This window comes from Triticum urartu, unplaced genomic scaffold (genome assembly GCF_056163025.1).
Source record: "Triticum urartu cultivar PI428250 unplaced genomic scaffold, HENAU_Tu73 scaffold2, whole genome shotgun sequence".
Classification (NCBI taxonomy): domain Eukaryota; kingdom Viridiplantae; phylum Streptophyta; class Magnoliopsida; order Poales; family Poaceae; genus Triticum; species Triticum urartu.
This window is the reverse complement of record NW_028260368.1, coordinates 535,013-555,684: the sequence shown is the minus strand read 5'-3', so window position 1 is coordinate 555,684 and position 20,672 is coordinate 535,013. Positions and strand designations below refer to the sequence as shown.

The 20,672-nt window shown below is 37.1% G+C and overlaps 2 non-coding genes across 2 annotated transcripts; both read left to right on the top strand.

Annotated features, from left to right (window-relative positions):
- Positions 1-351: 351 nt before the first annotated feature.
- TRNAT-UGU (transfer RNA threonine (anticodon UGU)) lies at positions 352-424 on the top strand. The gene has a single exon. It is a non-coding gene; the product is annotated as a tRNA-Thr (tRNA).
- A 9,925-nt stretch (positions 425-10,349) lies between these two features.
- On the top strand, positions 10,350-10,421 carry TRNAR-UCU (transfer RNA arginine (anticodon UCU)). The gene has a single exon. It is a non-coding gene; the product is annotated as a tRNA-Arg (tRNA).
- The last annotated feature ends 10,251 nt before the right edge of the window (positions 10,422-20,672 follow it).

Below are 20,672 nucleotides of genomic sequence, written 5' to 3'. Positions count from 1 at the left end.
ATAACGCTTGATATTTATTCTTTTTTTCTAATCAGAATTAGCAATTTTATTTACTCTGACTCTATGTTCCCCTTAGTGAAATATTAATCCTCAAATTATTAACAAATAATAAAGTCTATAATGATCGAATGAAAATACCAATAAATTCTATAATTTTATTTTTTAATATCCTATAGTTAAGCATATCAAGCTAACTTTATCTTTAAGAAGTTTTAGTATTTTTTTATTTTTATAAGTATAACTTCAAATTTAGAACTAGTTAATAGCTAAGATTAATAACTAATATCTGAGATTTTACGGATTTCCTATACTATACCTATTTCTATTTGTTACACTATTTCCGTTATGTAAGCCCACTTAGCTCAGAGGTTAGAGCATCGCATTTGTAATGCGAGGGTCATCGGTTCAAATCCGATAGTCGGCTTTTTTTTCTCTATCGATGTTCTACGAACAAGAATCTCTTTTTTTCCGAATTAAATGGAGAATCCAGGATCTTTTATGTTTTTTACCTTACAATTTTGCTAGATACAAAACAATAAAATAAATAATATATATACAAAAAAAAAAGATTTTGATGAAATTCCATTTTTTGGGGTACTTTAGTTGATTTTACTCTGTTTATCCTGTAGTTTAATTCAGTTTTAATTTCGATGTATTCTGTAATGTAAATACAATGAAATTAATTGTGTAAAATGAAATTTCAATAAAATAAAAAAAGGAGTCTTCATGTCCCGTTATCGAGGACCTCGTTTAAAAAAAATACGCCGTCTGGGAGCTTTACCAGGACTCACTAGAAAAACACCTAAATCCGGAAGTAATCTTAAAAAAAAATTCAATTCTGGGAAAAAGGAGCAATATCGTATTCGTCTTCAAGAAAAACAGAAATTGCGTTTTCATTATGGTCTGACAGAACGACAATTACTTAGATATGTACATATCGCTGGAAAAGCAAAAAGGTCAACAGGCCAGGTTTTACTACAATTACTTGAAATGCGTTTGGATAATATCCTTTTTCGATTGGGTATGGCTTCAACCATTCCTGGGGCCCGCCAATTAGTCAACCATAGACATATTTTAGTTAATGGTCGTATAGTCAATATACCAAGTTTTCGTTGCAAACCCCGAGATATTATTACTACGAAAGATAACCAAAGATCAAAAGGTCTGGTTCAAAATTATATTGCTTCATCGGACCCGGGGAAATTGCCAAAGCATTTGGCGATTGACACGTTGGAATATAAAGGACTAGTAAATAAAATCCTAGATAGGAAGTGGGTCGGTCTCAAAATAAATGAGTTGTTAGTTGTAGAATATTACTCTCGTCAGACTTGAACTTAACGAAAAAAGGAAAGGTTCATAGAATTTTCTTCCCCTTCCCCTTTCCCCGAACTAAATCGCCCTAAGACCATTACCATTAATTTGTATTTTCCCATCAACTAGCTAAAATTGATTAACCCTAGGATTAGGATCCTTTTTTCTTTTTTCCTCTATGTGTATTTTACATACCACAGTAATTTGCTATAGAGAATTTCTAATTTCTATTAAATCAAAATAAGATAATATAAGATATTATATTATTGCTGGAAAAAATTGTTATTTGATTTGATACATTGTGATCCTTAACGTTGATGAATTAAGAAAAACGGAAAGAGAGGGATTCGAACCCTCGGTAAACAAAAGTCTACATAGCAGTTCCAATGCTACGCCTTGAACCGCTCGGCCATCTCTCCTACATAACTTATTATGGAAAATAAACTGAGTGAATAGCGAGTTTTCTTATTCCTGCAGTACAGGTACAACCGCAACCACTCGGGGGTTCCATAGTTCTATTGGAAAAATTCCTTTTGATCTAAGTGGAAGGATACAGGATTTTTTACTAGAAATTGCGCTCGCTATAAAATAAAAGTTTTAATTTGGGTTTTCCCGCAACTAAAGAAAAAGAAAATGGAAGAATTCTTCTTATTGCATAATAAAATAAAGAAACCTTAGAATTCCGTTTGCATAAGATACGCTACACCATACTATCGAAATCAAAAATAGGGTATGAGACAATTAATAACTTTGAAAACACGAAATAGTTGATAACATAAGTTGTTGTTCAGAAATAGGAAAGTGGAATGAAATCCAGTCTTAGTCAAATATTTCATATCTCTTCGTGTCCAAGCAGAAGGAAAAGGATACAATTTGAGCTGAGCGGAAAATCCATATCTCTCTTATCCATTTAAAGCATATGGATTTAGAGTAGAGCATATGGATCAATCTATTTATAATTATAAGAATCGAATGTGTTTGTTTTTATGTTATTTTGTGAAGGAATGAAAACAATTCTATATAGAATGGGTTGGGAATTATGCCTAGATCCCGTGGAAATGGAAATTTCATTGATAAGACCTCCTCAATTGTAGCCAATATTTTATTGCGAATAATTCCGACAACCTCAGGAGAAAAAAAGGCATTTACTTATTATAGAGATGGTGCGATTTGACTCTTTTTTTTGCTTTTTTTTAGCCCTACCTATACCTCAGTCTTACGAAAAAGAGAGGGGGGTTGGCATAGAGAGAACCAAATTTGTAAAGCAAACAAACCCACGCTTCGGGAAGGTGAGGCGAACTAACAATTCCTTCCGTCGTGTATCCTCGATTGATGCGGCTTCAGATACTTCAATTGTAGATTTGAGTATTGAGCGAAAGGTTACACCTACAGGATATGGTATGGTATGGATTACAGGCCAATCCTACTCTATTAGTATCCGTAGGCAGCATAGGGGAGAAAAGCACTACACCTAGAAATAGGAATCAACAAGAGAAAAACTTTGTTAGAAATTACCCCTTTCCTGATCGGTATCAGGGCTGGGAAGAATGGTTGGGATAACAAACAACCATCAGGTTTGTACTTTGGATACCCCTATAACCATCAAAGATCGTTGAAGTAGCTAATTCCTCTAAATAGGAGGCGTTGAGAACAAAGAAATTATTGGAGCTATCGTTTTCCTCTAGCATTAATAGAATTCATTGGTGTTAAGAAAAACCTCTTGTGGGAAGGTTGGCTAGAGATTTCTTGGAAAAATACCAGCCCCTTTCGGTTCATAATGAGACGGGACTAATTCTATTTTGATTCTATAGATTATTTCGCTTAGTACTATTATGTACAGAAGGGAGGAGCCGTATGAGATGAAAACCTCATGTACGGTTTTGGAACGGAGATTTTTTGAATAGAATGAACGACCGTAACGGATGTTGGCTCAATCCGAAGGAAATTATGCGGAAGCTTTGCAAAATTATTATGAAGCTACGCGACTAGAAATCGATCCCTATGATCGAAGTTATATACTCTATAACATAGGCCTTATACACACAAGCAATGGAGAGCATACAAAGGCTTTGGAATATTATTTCCGGGCACTAGAACGAAACCCCTTCTTACCGCAAGCTTTTAATAATATGGCCGTGATCTGTCATTACGTGCGACTATCTCCACTATAGAAAGAAAAAAAAAAAAGAGAGGATCAAATTTTCTAGTAAATACTAGAAAAAAAGGGCTTTCTACATAGGGATCGTAAAAACAACGATTTTTCCCTATCAGCTGTAGGAAGGAAGGACACTTCACGAGAATCAAAAAACGAAGAAAGTATGGCCTATACTACTACTCTATGGATAAAGTTTCTCAAATTGATAGAGAAAGCACCGTAAAGATCAATTAGTGAGCGACTGGGTCGATACAACTAAAAAAAACTGCTTACTTATCCCATGATATGGGGCAAAATTTAGGAATCCGCTTATGTAATAGAGCCGATCCACTAAGGGATTAAGCAGCGGTGTAGTATCAGATCCCAAAGATAGTAAGTTCTTTTTTCTTTCTTATGGAAAAAAGTCTTTTTCAAGGATTCTATAGAGATTTCATATATGAAACCGGGATAGTTACCTCTCAGAAAATTTGAACGAAGGCTCTATATCTATCTATGCTTCATTCTTCTGAAGGTGGGAAAAAAGATCAAACTGATTATTGATAAAAATTAGGGTTTGAAACTTAGGTAATTAATTTCTTCTGCTTAACCCAAGAACAAATTGGATCGATTTTTGATAAATCGAATTCAGTTAAGATAGGGGAAATTCAGATAGCAATTTCTGAGCCGTATGAGGTAGGAAACTCTCAAGTACGGTTCTAAGGGAAGGAACTTCCTATTCCGACCGAGGAGAACAGGCCATTCTACAGGGTGATTCGGAAATTGCGGAAGCTTGGTTTGATCAAGCTGCTGAATATTGGAAACAAGCTATAGCGCTTACTCCGGGAAATTATATTGAAGCACAGAACTGGTTGAAGATTACGAAGCGCTTTGAATTTGAATAAGACCATGCTCCTTCTTTTTCATAAAATGGGTGGTTTGGTTGTTGATCCATTAATCAAATAAATTAGGTCGTAAGATCGAATCAAGAATTTCATTATATCCATTTCTTATACCTTCTATTTTATATGATATTTCATAAGAATAAACCATAGGGATAGGGTCTAGAATAGAAGTAATAAAGTGAATAAAAAGAGGGGGCAATCTAAATATTGCTAATATATTAGGACCATCTTATTAATAATTCTAATGAGTTATCTTGGAATTTAGAATCAAATAAAAAACCCTATATTATGCTCAAGGAAAGTAGATATAGATAGGAGCTTATGCCCTCAAAAAAAATACACTAGTTTCTTAAATTAAAAATAAAAAAGATTTTTTTCTTACGTCGAGAAATATTTGTTTTTCAAGATAAACAATGTCCGTTAGGCACCTAATCTTTATGTCATAATAGACCCGAACACTTGCCTCGGATTGACTTCAATATATAATTGCTCCAGTGAATAACTAAAAAAAAAATAGAAGGATGGTAGATAGTAAAGAAAAGAACTAATCACAATATCTATCTTTCAAAATCTATCTTTCAAAATCTATCTTTCAAAATATATATCTTTCAAAGATTCACTAAAAAGACAGTTGGCGGGTCTCTTTGTATGTCTTGTCCGGAAAGAGGAGGACTTAATGATTATTCGTTCGCCGGAACCAGAAGTAAAAATTGTTGTGGATAGGGATCCTGTAAAAACATCTTTTGAGGAATGGGCCAGACCCGGCCATTTCTCAAGAACACTAGCTAAGGGCCCTGATACTACCACTTGGATCTGGAACCTACATGCTGATGCTCACGATTTCGATAGTCATACTGGTGATTTGGAGGAGATTTCTCGAAAAGTCTTTAGTGCTCATTTCGGGCAACTTTCCATTATCTTTCTTTGGTTGAGTGGCATGTACTTTCATGGCGCCCGTTTTTCCAATTATGAAGCATGGCTAAGTGATCCTACTCACATTGGACCCAGTGCTCAGGTAGTTTGGCCTATAGTAGGGCAAGAAATATTGAATGGTGATGTAGGCGGGGGTTTCCGAGGAATCCAAATAACCTCTGGTTTTTTTCAGCTTTGGCGAGCATCTGGAATAACTAGTGAATTACAACTCTATTGTACTGCAATTGGTGCATTGATTTTTGCAGCGTTAATGCTTTTTGCTGGTTGGTTCCATTATCACAAAGCCGCTCCCAAATTGGCCTGGTTCCAAGATGTAGAATCCATGTTGAATCACCACTTAGCGGGATTATTAGGACTTGGGTCTCTTTCTTGGGCGGGGCACCAAATTCATGTATCTTTACCAATTAACCAATTTCTTGACGCTGGGGTGGATCCTAAAGAGATACCACTTCCTCATGAATTTATCTTGAATCGGGACCTTTTGGCTCAACTTTATCCTAGTTTTGCCGAAGGAGCAACCCCTTTTTTCACTTTAAATTGGTCCAAATACGCAGAATTTCTGACTTTTCGCGGAGGACTAGATCCAGTAACCGGTGGTCTCTGGCTGACCGATATTGCGCACCATCATTTAGCTATTGCTATTCTTTTCCTAATCGCAGGTCATATGTATAGGACCAATTGGGGTATTGGCCATGGACTTAAAGATATTTTGGAGGCTCACAAGGGCCCATTTACAGGACAAGGCCATAAGGGTCTTTATGAAATCTTAACAACGTCATGGCATGCTCAATTATCTCTTAACCTAGCTATGCTAGGCTCTACAACCATTGTTGTAGCTCATCATATGTATTCTATGCCTCCCTATCCATACCTAGCTACTGACTATGGTACACAACTTTCCTTGTTCACACACCACATGTGGATTGGCGGATTTCTAATAGTCGGTGCTGCTGCACATGCAGCAATTTTTATGGTAAGAGACTATGATCCAACTACTCGATACAACGATCTATTAGATCGCGTCCTTAGACACCGCGATGCAATCATATCCCACCTTAACTGGGTATGTATATTTCTAGGTTTTCACAGTTTTGGCTTGTACATTCATAATGATACCATGAGTGCTTTAGGCCGTCCACAAGATATGTTTTCGGATACTGCCATACAATTACAACCTATCTTTGCTCAATGGGTACAAAATATCCATGCTACTGCGCCTGGCGTAACAGCTCCTGGTGCAACAACAAGTACTAGCTTAACGTGGGGAGGCGGCGAGTTAGTAGCAGTAGGTGGCAAAGTGGCTTTGTTACCTATTCCATTAGGAACCGCAGATTTTTTAGTCCATCACATTCATGCATTTACCATACATGTGACTGTATTAATACTTTTGAAAGGTGTTTTATTTGCTCGGAGTTCCCGTTTGATACCCGATAAAGCAAATCTAGGTTTTCGCTTTCCTTGCGATGGGCCTGGCCGAGGGGGAACATGTCAAGTATCCGCCTGGGATCATGTTTTCTTAGGTTTATTCTGGATGTACAATGCAATTTCGGTAGTCATTTTCCATTTCAGTTGGAAAATGCAGTCGGATGTTTGGGGTACTATAAGTGATCAAGGGGTGGTAACTCATATTACAGGGGGAAACTTTGCACAGAGTTCCATTACGATTAATGGGTGGCTTCGAGATTTCTTGTGGGCACAGGCATCGCAAGTCATTCAGTCTTATGGTTCTTCATTATCTGCATATGGTCTTTTTTTCTTAGGTGCTCATTTTGTCTGGGCCTTCAGTTTAATGTTTTTATTCAGCGGCCGTGGTTATTGGCAAGAACTCATTGAATCTATCGTTTGGGCTCATAACAAATTAAAAGTTGCTCCTGCTACTCAGCCTAGAGCCTTGAGCATTATACAAGGACGCGCTGTAGGAGTAACCCATTACCTTCTGGGTGGAATTGCCACGACATGGGCATTCTTCTTAGCGAGAATTATTGCAGTAGGATAGTGGCTAGGAGGATTTGAAAGGCATTATGGAATTAAGATTTCCCAGGTTTAGCCAAGGCTTAGCTCAGGACCCCACTACTCGTCGTATTTGGTTTGGTATTGCTACCGCACATGATTTCGAAAGTCATGATGATATTACTGAAGAACGTCTTTATCAGAACATTTTTGCTTCTCACTTTGGGCAATTAGCAATAATCTTTCTATGGACGTCCGGAAATCTGTTTCATGTAGCTTGGCAAGGAAATTTTGAATCATGGATACAGGATCCTTTACACGTAAGACCTATTGCTCATGCGATTTGGGATCCTCATTTTGGTCAACCCGCTGTGGAAGCCTTTACTCGAGGAGGTGCTGCTGGTCCAGTGAATATTGCTTATTCTGGAGTTTATCAGTGGTGGTATACAATAGGATTACGCACCAATGAGGATCTTTATACTGGAGCTCTTTTTCTATTATTTCTTTCTACGCTGTCCTTAATAGCGGGTTGGTTACATCTACAACCCAAATGGAAACCAAGCCTTTCGTGGTTCAAAAACGCGGAATCTCGTCTCAATCATCATTTGTCAGGACTTTTCGGGGTAAGTTCTTTGGCTTGGACAGGACATTTAGTTCATGTTGCTATTCCCGCATCCAGGGGGGAGTACGTTCGATGGAATAATTTCTTAGATGTATTACCCTATCCCCAGGGGTTGGGACCCCTTTTGACGGGTCAATGGAATCTTTATGCCCAAAACCCTGATTCGAGTAATCATTTATTTGGTACCGCTCAAGGAGCGGGAACTGCCATTCTAACTCTTCTTGGGGGATTCCATCCACAAACACAAAGTTTGTGGCTGACCGATATGGCTCACCATCATTTAGCTATTGCATTTATTTTTCTCATTGCCGGTCACATGTATCGAACTAACTTCGGAATTGGGCACAGTATTAAAGATCTTTTAGAAGCGCATACTCCTCCGGGGGGTCGATTAGGGCGTGGGCATAAGGGCCTTTATGACACAATCAACAATTCGATTCATTTTCAGTTAGGTCTTGCTCTAGCTTCTTTAGGGGTTATTACTTCCTTAGTAGCTCAACATATGTACTCTTTACCTCCTTATGCATTCATAGCACAAGACTTTACTACTCAAGCTGCTTTATATACTCATCACCAATATATTGCAGGGTTCATCATGACAGGGGCTTTTGCTCATGGAGCTATTTTTTTCATTAGGGATTACAATCCGGAACAGAATGAGGATAATGTATTGGCAAGAATGTTAGACCATAAAGAAGCTATCATATCTCATTTAAGTTGGGCTAGCCTCTTTCTAGGATTCCATACCTTGGGCCTTTATGTTCATAACGACGTCATGCTTGCTTTTGGTACTCCAGAAAAGCAAATCTTGATCGAACCTATATTTGCCCAATGGATACAATCTGCTCATGGCAAGACGACATATGGGTTCGATATACTCTTATCTTCAACGAATGGCCCCGCTTTCAATGCGGGTCGAAGCCTATGGTTGCCCGGATGGTTGAATGCTGTTAATGAGAATAGTAATTCGCTTTTCTTAACAATAGGACCTGGGGATTTCTTGGTTCATCATGCTATTGCTCTAGGTTTGCATACAACTACATTGATTTTAGTAAAGGGCGCTTTAGATGCACGCGGTTCCAAATTAATGCCAGATAAAAAGGATTTTGGATATAGTTTTCCTTGTGACGGCCCAGGGCGCGGCGGTACTTGTGATATTTCTGCTTGGGACGCATTTTATTTGGCAGTTTTCTGGATGTTAAATACCATTGGGTGGGTTACTTTTTATTGGCATTGGAAACATATCACATTATGGCAGGGCAACGTTTCACAATTTAATGAATCCTCCACTTATTTGATGGGATGGTTAAGAGATTACCTATGGTTAAACTCTTCACAACTTATCAATGGATATAATCCTTTTGGGATGAATAGTTTATCGGTATGGGCGTGGATGTTCTTATTTGGACATCTTGTTTGGGCTACTGGATTTATGTTCTTAATTTCCTGGCGGGGGTATTGGCAGGAATTAATTGAGACTTTAGCATGGGCTCATGAACGCACACCTTTAGCTAATTTAATTCGCTGGAGAGATAAGCCCGTGGCTCTTTCCATTGTGCAAGCAAGATTGGTTGGATTAGCTCACTTTTCCGTGGGTTATATATTCACTTATGCAGCTTTCTTGATTGCCTCAACATCAGGCAAGTTTGGTTAATTTAGTTTGTTTTTTTGTACTGTATCAGCACCTAGTTCATTACTCTTGATAGAGAGGGAGGATCTGCCTTTTTAGATTTCTTTTTCTATTTATTTTTCCATCTAGGATTAGAACCGTATACTTGGTAATAATAGCAACGACACATTATGGCAAAAAAAAGTTTGATTCAGAGGGAGAAGAAGCGGCAGAAATTAGAACAGAAATATCATTTGATTCGTCAATCTTTAAAAAAAAAGATAAGAAGCAAAGTTTCTCCCTTGAGTTTGAGTGAAAAAACGAAAATGCGAGAAAAATTGCAATCCCTACCGCGTAATAGTGCACCTACACGCCTTCATCGACGTTGTTTTTTGACCGGAAGACCTAGAGCTAACTATCGACATTTTGGGCTATCCGGACACGTACTTCGAGAAATGGTTTATGAATGTTTGTTACCGGGTGCAACAAGATCCAGTTGGTAAGGATAAAATACCCTTTCGTATTTGTATGGATTTCTGGAATTGATAATCATAGAGGAGCCCTCTTTACCATTCTGTATAAATGGACTATTCTATTTGTATAGATATTGGTAGAGGGGCGTATCCAACCCTCTTTTATCCACTAGTTACCCCTCTTTAGTTTAAGAGTATAGAGCAGTTTGGTAGCTCATAAGGCTCATAACCTTGGGGTTGCGGGTTCGATTCCCACTACCGCCTCCATACTCCTTCTTTATGATATATGCATGATATAATATATACATCATGCATTTGTATCTGGATTTTTTGATTTCCTAAAAGAGTTTTGGTCTAACAGTTTTTTCTCGGAAGAAGCAAAAAAATAAAAGAAAGAATAAAATATGAAAGAAAAGCGTCCATTGTCTAATGGATAGGACAGAGGTCTTCTAAACCTTTGGTATAGGTTCAAATCCTATTGGACGCAATCTTATTTCTATCTATTCTTTAAATAACTATACTAAACTAAAAACAAAGAAAACTTTTTTGCATGATTCAAATGAAAAAGCTTTCTCAACGATTCCTATTCTACTAACAAGAGTAGACATGCAAAATTTATTTGTTACTGAAGAGAAAACCGTTCCAGCTGTTCCTGAATAGCTTCCTTCAAAAGGATTTCCGCTTGCTCGGTGAATGTCTTGCTAGAAGATATAATTTCTTGGAATTGAGGTTTAGTATCTTTTAGATGTTTACGTAACTCATCCAGAAATTTATTTACCTGTTCAATTTCTAACGAATCAAGATATCCTCTTGTTCCGGTATAAATAGTAGCTATCTGCTCTTCCACTGGGAGAGGATTTGCCTGGGATTGTTTAAGCAATTCCCTTAATCGTCGACCCCTTGCCAATTGATTCTGACTTGTTTTATCGAGAGCAGAGGCGAATTGTGCAAAGGCTTGTAACTCTGCGAATTGCGCTAGTTCCAATTTTGATTTGCCAGCTACTTGTTTCATGGCTTTAATTTGAGCCGCGGATCCTACTCTGGAAACAGAAATACCCACATTAATAGCGGGTCGAATTCCGGCATTGAATAGATCCGCAGATAAGAATATTTGTCCATCTGTAATGGAGATTACATTAGTAGGAATATAGGCGGAAACGTCTCCAGATTGAGTCTCAACTATTGGTAAAGCGGTCATACTTCCTTCGCCTAAAAGAGAATTTAATTTAGCGGCTCTTTCTAAAAGGCGTGAATGCAAATAAAAAACATCCCCTGGATAAGCCTCACGTCCGGGAGGTCTTCTTAATAGAAGGGACATTTGGCGATAAGCTTGTGCCTGTTTGGAGAGATCATCATAAATTATTAAAGTATGCCGTTCGCGGTACATAAAATACTCAGCCAGGGCTGCTCCCGTATAAGGAGCGAGGTATTGTAATGTAGCAGGTGAATCCGCCATTTCAGCTACTACAATAGTGTATTCCATGGCCCCCTCCTCATGGAAAGTAGTTACTACTTGAGCTACGGAGGATGCTCTTTGACCGATAGCTACATAAACACATATTACACCTTGCCCTTTTTGATTGAGAATTGTATCTGTGGCTACTGCTGTTTTGCCAGTCTGTCTGTCCCCAATAATTAACTCTCGCTGACCGCGCCCTATAGGGATCATCGAATCGATAGCAATAAGCCCTGTTTGAAGAGGTTCGTATACGGAACGCCTGGAAATTATACTTGGAGCAGGAGATTCAATTAAGCGAGATTCGGAAGCTATAATTTCGCCTTTCCCATCAATAGGTTTAGCCAGAGCATTTACAACACGACCCAAGTAAGCCTCACTCACGGGTATCTGAGCAATTCTTCCTGTTGCTTTTACAAAACTTCCCTCTTGTATCATCAACCCATCGCCCATTAATACAATCCCAACATTTTTGGATTCCAAATTCAGAGCAATACCCCTAGTACCTTCTGCAAATTCGACTAATTCACCTGACATTATTTCACCAAGACCTATAATACGAGCAATCCCATCCCCCACTTGAACTACGCGACCTATATTCTCAATCCCTACTTTCCTATTATATTGTTCAATACGTTCGCGGAGAATTTTATGAATTTCGTCGACTCGAAGGGTTGCCATTAGTGTTTCTTGACTCTTTTTTCGGAAGCAAGGGGAAAAATAATGCCTAAATTCTAAACGAAAGTAGAAGTTCAAGGCCTAATTAATTTAATTATTTCTTCCATTCCAGGGACCCGAGAATGCCAATATTAGCACGAATCGTACGGAAATGTAACTCGGTATTCAAACAACTATTCAGAGTTCCTAGAGCTCCTTGTACGGCCTGTTGGAAAACCCGCTGTCGGACCTGATTCATTGCCCTTTGTTTTTCAAAATAAAGGGTTTCGTTTTTAGACTTTTCCAATTGTTCCAAACTAATAGAAGTAGCATTAATCAAATTTGCTTTTTCTCGTTCTATCTCAGAGTATCCATTCATTCGATACTCATCCGCTTCTAGTTCGACTTTCTGTAATCGAATCCGAGCTTTTTCGAGTTGCTCAATGGTCCCTCTACGCAATTCTTCTGAATTTCGAATAGTACTCAAGATCCTCTGTTTTCGATTATCTAATAAATCTTTTAATGAAAGTAGATTATTTTGTAAGTTTACAACTTTTATGATCTCTTCCCGAACCAAACATGAATCTTTCGATTCATTTGGCTCTCACGCTCCTTTTTTTTTTTCTATAGCTATTTCCATATCTTTTTTTTAAGTAATGAGCCTATCCTCTATCTTCTTTTTTATGTTTATATTTCAATATACCGAAACCTATATAAGACTAGATAAATATTAAGAGGACTCTTCCGCCTAGATAAAAATATATCATGGTCAGCAAAGTTGTTTCTTTATTTTTATTTGCCCTCTAGTTAATAATTTCAATTTCATTAAGAAAAACTAACTAAATAAATGGAAAATGAAAATTAATAGAATTCTTTTTTATTTTTTTTTTCTTCAAATCCAAAAAATTTCTCTTTTTTATACATAGGTCGTCGATTCGGCATTGGTTAAAAAAGGGCAGGGTGCCCCCTTTTTTTTCTAGTAAATAGTTCAAACCATTTTATCGATATGAGTGTTCTATATCAGATAAATTTTACATTAGCTATTTCCCGTTTAAATTGGTACTAATACTAATATAGTTGTAGAAAGAGTACCTCTTTTTGCCTGGACTTCAAGCAGTTTAGCTTTAACCGTGTTAATGGTCTCACATTCTTGGTTTATAGAGAATCAAAGTTGATTTACCAATGAGTCGCGAAATGCTATGGTTCTTCCATATGATTTCTGAATTTATTCAGAAGTAATTCGTCGAGATCGTGCACCCTTTTCTTATTTATCCGAAAAATACTAAAAAATATTATAAAGTGCAGCCGGATAGATCCAATCTATTCTTGAAATAGACAACTCGCACACACTCCCTTTCCAAAAAAAATCAAAACACCAACCACTACAGTTAGATTTATTAGATTTGTTGCTAAAATATCGGTATTAAGCCCGAAACTGCCAGCGGATGGCCAGTGAGCTAAAAAAACGAAAGAATGGGTTACATTTTTCATATGCTCTCCTCTTATAGATAGGACGAACAAAGAACAAAGTTTTTCGATCACTTACTTCGCTCGCCCTTTTTTGATCGGTTTTTTTAATGCAAATAGATTCAATCTAGTAATTTCTTTTAGATTAAGTCTTACGTCTTGTTTGACCGGTGAAAGACTTCCTTTGTTGAAATGTTCTGTTCCCAAAATTCCTAAAATAAAAGGAAAAAACTTTCCACTTTCCTAAACTAAGGACGGGAAATAAGAAGGTGAGCATATCTTCTAAATTAATAATACTCAACTCAGCCCTTCCTAGAATGGGGTATTATCTGTCCCGATAAATAGATAATTCCAGGAGTAATAAATAGGAGTAAATTAAATAAAGTATTGATATAATTGGAATTGTGGAAGCAAATACCAATTTACTAAAAAAAGAAAAAAGTATCTAATCGAAATCGAAAGAATTTTTTTTTTAAGATTAAACAAAAGGGTTCGCAAATAAAAGCGCTAGTGCCACAACTAGTCCATAAATTGTTAAAGCTTCCATAAAAGCTAGACTAAGCAATAAAGTACCTCGTATTTTACCTTCTGCTTCTGGCTGTCTCGCAATACCTTCTACAGCTTGTCCTGCAGCAGTACCTTGACCAACTCCAGGTCCAATAGAAGCAAGCCCTACGGCCAATCCAGCAGCAATAACAGAAGCAGCAGCAATTAGTGGATTCATGGTGAGTAGTTCCTCGTGTCAAAAAAAAGAAATGGTTAAGGATACAATCAACCAATAAATTCTTACTTCTAAGCTCTATTGGGGAGAAGTAAAGTAACTAAAAAGTACAAATTGAAATCAAATTGAAATGATAATGTGAATTGTCCGAACTACATAGAAGGGAATTCCATATCCATATATCGGATTAGATAATGAATCTAACCTAGGAATATATAATATAATATCCTATATATATACATTTGTTTCTTCTATTTTGTTTGCATATTTTCTCATTTTCTATTGAATCGGATTCTAAAATCATTGCTTAAAGTGGAAACCTGCATAAAAGAGGACTCCACTTATAGACATTAAGGATATTATAGTATAGATCTAGCCTGACTCCACCCTCCTTAATGCATATATACTTTGAAAATTCCATAATATAGTCTATTCTATTCTCTCTCCTACAACTCTAGGCTATATATTCATACGCATTTCTAACTATTTTTTTGCAACCAAGCAGATTATCTGGAACCATGCATGAATTGAGCTAAGCTGCAAAAAAAAAAAATACTATTTCCAAAAAGAGTCAATTCAATGATGACCCTCCATGGATTCACCTATATAGGCTGCGGCTAATGTTGCAAAAATAAGAGCTTGAATACCGCTTGTAAATAATCCAAGAAACATGACCGGTATAGGGATTACTAAGGGGACTAAAGAAACAAGAACAACAACGACTAATTCATCCGCCAATATATTCCCGAAAAGTCGAAAGCTAAGCGATAATGGTTTTGTGAAATCTTCTAGGATGTTAATTGGTAAAAGGATTGGAGTTGGTTTAATATATTTCTCGAAATAGCTCAATCCTTTTTTGCTAAGACCAGCATAAAAATATGCCGCTGACGTGAGTAAAGCTAAAGCAACAGTAGTATTTATATCATTCGTGGGCGCTGCTAATTCCCCATGGGGTAACTCTATAATTTTCCAAGGTAAAAGAGCACCCGACCAATTCGAAACAAAAATAAAAAGGAACATAGTTCCAATAAAGGGAACCCAGGGACCATATTCTTCTCCAATCTGAGTTTTGCTCAAGTCTCGAATAAACTCAAGGACATATTCAAAAAAATTCTGACCGTCGGTCGGGATGGTTTGTGGATTCCGAACAGCTATGACAACTGAACCTAGCAAGATAGTAATTACGACCCAAGAAGTGATGAGTACTTGGGCATGAATTTGGAAACCTCCTATTTGCCAATAGAAGTGTTGGCCTACTTCTACACCCGATATATCGTATAACCCCTTGAGTGTTTTAATGGAACAAGGTATAATATTCATATTGTCCTCTGATAAAAATTGAACTTCAAAAAAGGAATTCTTTTGATTCAACCATCTCTTTCTCAACTCAGCAACTTGAAGTATTAATCTTATATTTAGGATACCAAGAAAGCACATCAGATCATAATATATATCAATACCCTCTAATATATATCAATATTCCCCTTCTTTTTTCTATGCAAAAAAAATTCTATGCAAAAAAAAAGATATAGTAAAGTAAGTGATTCCATAAATTTACGCAGTTGCCCAAGAATTCACTATATATTCTTAATCAACGATTTCTTATATAGAGAGAACGGCCCTCACAAATTGAAAATACTAATTTGTTAAGAATCAATCGAATTGAAGTCATAGTGTCATCGTTGGCTGGAATCGATATATTCGCGAGATCCGGGTCACAATTTGTATCGACTAAAGAAATAGTAGGAATCCCCAAAATGGCACATTCCCGAAGAGCTATATACTCTTTTTGCTGATCAAGGACGATCACAATGTCTGGCAATCTCGTCATATATTTGATCCCGCCGAGATACCTTTGCAAAGTAGATAATTTTCTCTTCAAGATTGCCACATCTCTTTTTGGGAGATGGTGGAATTTTCCCATTTTTTCTTCTGCTCTTAAGTCTCTAAATTGAGAAAGTCTAGTTTTCGTAATCGACCAATTCGTTAACATACCACTGAACCACTTTTTATTAACATAATGACAACGAGCCCTTATTGCAGCTGATGCTACTAAATCTGTTGCTCTTTTTTTGGTACCAACAATTAAGAAACTTTTTCCCTGACTTGCTGCATCAAAAACTAAATCACAAGCTTCTGATAAAAAACGAGCCGTTCTAGCGAGATTTATAATATGAGTACCTTTACGCTTTGCCGAAATGTAAGGGGCCATTTTAGGATTCCATTTCTTAATACCATGACCAAAATGAACTCCTGCTTCTATCATCTCTTTCAAATTAATGTTCCAATATCTTCTTGTCATTTTTTCCACACTATCCTTTTTTTTAATCCTACCATTCCATTACGGAATTTAGTTCTTTTTGAAGATTAAGAAAGATCCGAAATAGCTTGAAATAAATAATAATTGTTCCGAGAGAACCTTGTACTAAGATAAGAGTTGGCCATTGATACATGGTATAAACATAACCACCTTAATGAATTAACTGACTTGTTTTACTTATTAAAATAAAAATCTTAAAAATCTAAAATTTGACCTGTTAGTGTTCTAAGTTCAAAAGTCTAGTAAAGTAAAAAATATTTTTATGGGGGTTCTTATGTCTCATAAAAATTGTTTGTTACGTCAGAATCTGAAGAAACTAATTCTGTATGGAGAAACAAAAAATCTCTCATTTCCGACGCGAATAGATTTTTTTTTTTTATTTCGAAATAAAGGTTCTTGTCTTGTGGGGAACGATGCACAAATTTTTGGAATCCGGTACCAACAGGTATAATCCCCCCCAGAACTACGTTTTCTTTCAAGCCTTTCAACCAATCAATGCGACCTCGTAGGGCAGCTTTTGCTAAAACTCGAGCAGTTTCTTGAAAACTTGCTTCAGATATGAAACTTTGGGTATTCAGGGAAGCCCTTGTTATTCCCAATAAGATTGCCCGATAATAGATCGATTCATCCAAAGCTCGTCCTGCTCGTTCCGCTCGCAATAGTCCGATTAATTCCCCAGGCGAAAAAACATTAGACATTCCATCTTCGGAAACCCGCACTTTTGATGTTACTTGGCGTATAATAATCTCTATATGTCTATTATGGATCTGTACCCCTTGGGATCGATAAACCTTTTGGATTTTATTAACCAAAGAGATACGACTTTGGGCTATGGTTAGCTCAGCTCCAATCAAGAATCCCCAAGGGACCCCAAGAATTCTTGGTATACGCTCATTCCAATCCTCAATTCTCCTTTCGAGATTCGGGGATAATGAATCAATTGAACGCGCTTCAAAGATTTGTTCCACTTTTGGAAGACCTTGCGTTATGTCACTAGATCTCGATTTTTCATATATAAACGTAACTAACCTATCTCCCTTGTAAAGGATTTCTCCATAATGACCATTAACAGTTGCTCCTGTAGTGGCCAAATAAGGTTTAGCTGCTCTTATAACAAAGGAATTCATATTTACAATGAAAATTTGACCGGATTTTTTTATGTGCGATTTAAATAGACATACATTTTCACAAATAAATTGTCCAAGGTGAATTATTGCCAATGTCTCTTCCCAAGAATCATGATGGACAAAGTGACAATTCAAAAGGAATGGATCCAACATTATGTTACTATCGAAATTAGAAATCCTTTTATTTTCATCTATTAAAGAGTATTTAAGTTCTTGAAGTACTTGGAAGGTTTGTTTTAAATTGTCAACGAACAAATATTTTTTTAACAGGATTTTATTATGCGTTAGTAAATAGTAAGATGAAGAAAAATGCGATATACTAGCTACAATAGCGCCTAAGGGCCCAAAAATTTCTCGAATAGGAATTCTAGGATTCCATTCTTTTATCGCATTGGGATGTTTTGAATTCTTGAATAAACCAATTCGAGAACAGTTGGATGCCGACAAAATCATCAAAGAGTGGTATTCTTTATTTCGATTCAACAAAGTGCCAATAGCTTCTGGATGTTGGCTAAGTGATTCAATCTTCGCCTTGGAATAAAAAGAATTGATATTGGCGCGATCTAACCTATTATGGGGAATCGGTCCTGCACTTGTCCTACCATACCTTTTTCGTGTATACGAAATAGTGGACTTGACTAACTCAATTCTTAGGAAATCGCGAATAAGATCATTTGCTCTTACCTCAACAAGGGAAGCACCAGCCTTTTCTTTTTCTTCTTGTTCCCAATTCACTACTAAGCAAGTTCTAACAAATTGACTATTTGTGTGATAAATTCTTTGAGTTAACTTGCTATTTTCATGAGAAATAAAATTGACAAGTCGAATTTGGAGATTATTTTCTTCTTGCAAGAGATCCTGCGGGAAAAGTGTTGCTAAATTTCTTCCTTCGTCCATTTCATATGCCACTGTAGGGCGAACGGAAACAAAATACTTTTCCTTGCTCTTGAGAATTTTTTTCCGTTGAACATAGACCCAATTTTTCCTTTTTTTTGATTCCTTAGAATCTTTTTTTTGTCTTTCTGGCGGTATCAAACAGCCACCTAATATCTTATCCGCCTCTTCAGGAAAATGAATATCTCCGGAAAATATTTTGAGTTCCGTATGGCTTTTTTTTCTCTTCACTCGGACCAGTCCGCCTAGTCGACTTCTTGTATTTTTTGTGAGTTGTGTATTCACTCCAATAATACTATTGTCAAGTATCTTTAGGGATGAAGATCTCGGCAAGATATGAAGTTCTTGAAGAATGAAAAAAAACCGATCTACTTCTTTTTGGTATTTTAGACTAAATTCTTTTGTTCCTCGATGCTCAATCAAACCCTCTTTTTTTAAGATGGAATCTTCCTCTGGGCTCTCGTATTCGTCCTCTGAATCTTCTTCTGAGTCTTCCTCTAAAGTACCATATTTTTCCTCTGCGCTTTCCCCGGGGCTGCCATATTCGTCTTCTGAGTCTTCCTCTAGAGTTCCATATTCGTCCTCTTGGGTCCTATATTTGCTCTCTGGGCTCCCATATTCCTCTTCTGAGTCTTTCTCTAAAGTCCTATATTCGTTCTCTGGGTTCCCATATTCGTTTTCTGGGCTCCCATATTCGTCTTCTAGGGTTTCATATTCGTATTCGTCTTCTAGGATTCCATATTTAGATTCTTCTAGGGTTTCATATTCATATTCGTCCTCTCGGGTCCTGTATTCGTCTTCTAGGGTCTCATATTCCTCTTCTGAGTCTTCCGCTCGAGTCCTATATTCTTCTTCTAGGGTCCTATATCTAAATTTAACAATTCCTGAACCCTTTTTATCTTTTCTGTATCGGGGATCGTCAAAATAAGCAAAAATAGTATTTCTACGTAAAACACCCATAAGGGGGATTTCAATCGAAATCCCAAAACAGGATATTAGTTCTTTCTCTTGTTCTTGATGATATTGTAATGGAATGACGAACCTATTTCTTCGCTTTTTCGCCAACAAATCTGAATTATCTTGAAAAATAGAAGGATAGATAAAATTCCAATGGCCATTGGACATGATTCGATCCGACGTTGAATAATCAAGAATTTCCCTATCTTTTTTACCATAAGTATTCATTTGATCTTGATCCTTGTGGAGTGAAAAAGACGCTATACTGGATCTGCACATACTTACTGACAATATCCATAAATGGCTTGTTTTTGGTAATCGGCGAAGATTACCATATTGATATTCGGGCGCATGGTAAACATCAGTACTCCAGTGCATTTCGCCGTCTGATTCAGAATAAATATGCTTTTGTACCCTTTCTTTAAAATGTAAAGTGGACGTTCCGGCACGAATCTCCGCAATTACTTGTTCGGATTTTACATATTGATCATTTTGCACTAGAATCAAGCTTTTTGAGGGAATATTCACACTATATAGAATATCTTGACTCTGAATAGTTACATGCAAGTCTATATAACATAGAAAAGCAGGCTGCCCATGACGGGTACGTGTGGGGTGAACCAAATTCTCATTGAATTTTATTTTTCCATTCGAAGGGGATCGTACAAGGTCGGCAGTACCCCCTGTGAATACTCCGCCAGTATGAAAAGTTCTTAATGTTAGTTGAGTCCCTGGCTCCCCAATTGATTGACCTGCAATAATACCTACGGCTTCTCCCAATTCGACCAGATCACTATGAGTAGGACTCCGGCCATAGCATAATTGACAGATCCAAGAAGTGCTTCGGCAAGTAAAGGGGGTTCTAATATATATTGGTTGTGCTCGAAATGGTTGTGCTCGAAAGGCAGTTATGAATCGATTGACTAATCCAATTCCAATATCTTGATTTCGCGCGGCAATGCATCGTGAACCGATATATATATCGTCTGCTAATACACGACCAATTAGTGTTTGGACAAAAAGTTTTTCCGTCATCCCATTTTGAGGACTTACAGAAATACCTCGGATAGTACCACAATCTCTTCTACGCACAATAATATGTTGAACTACTTCAACAAGTCTACGTGTAAGATATCCAG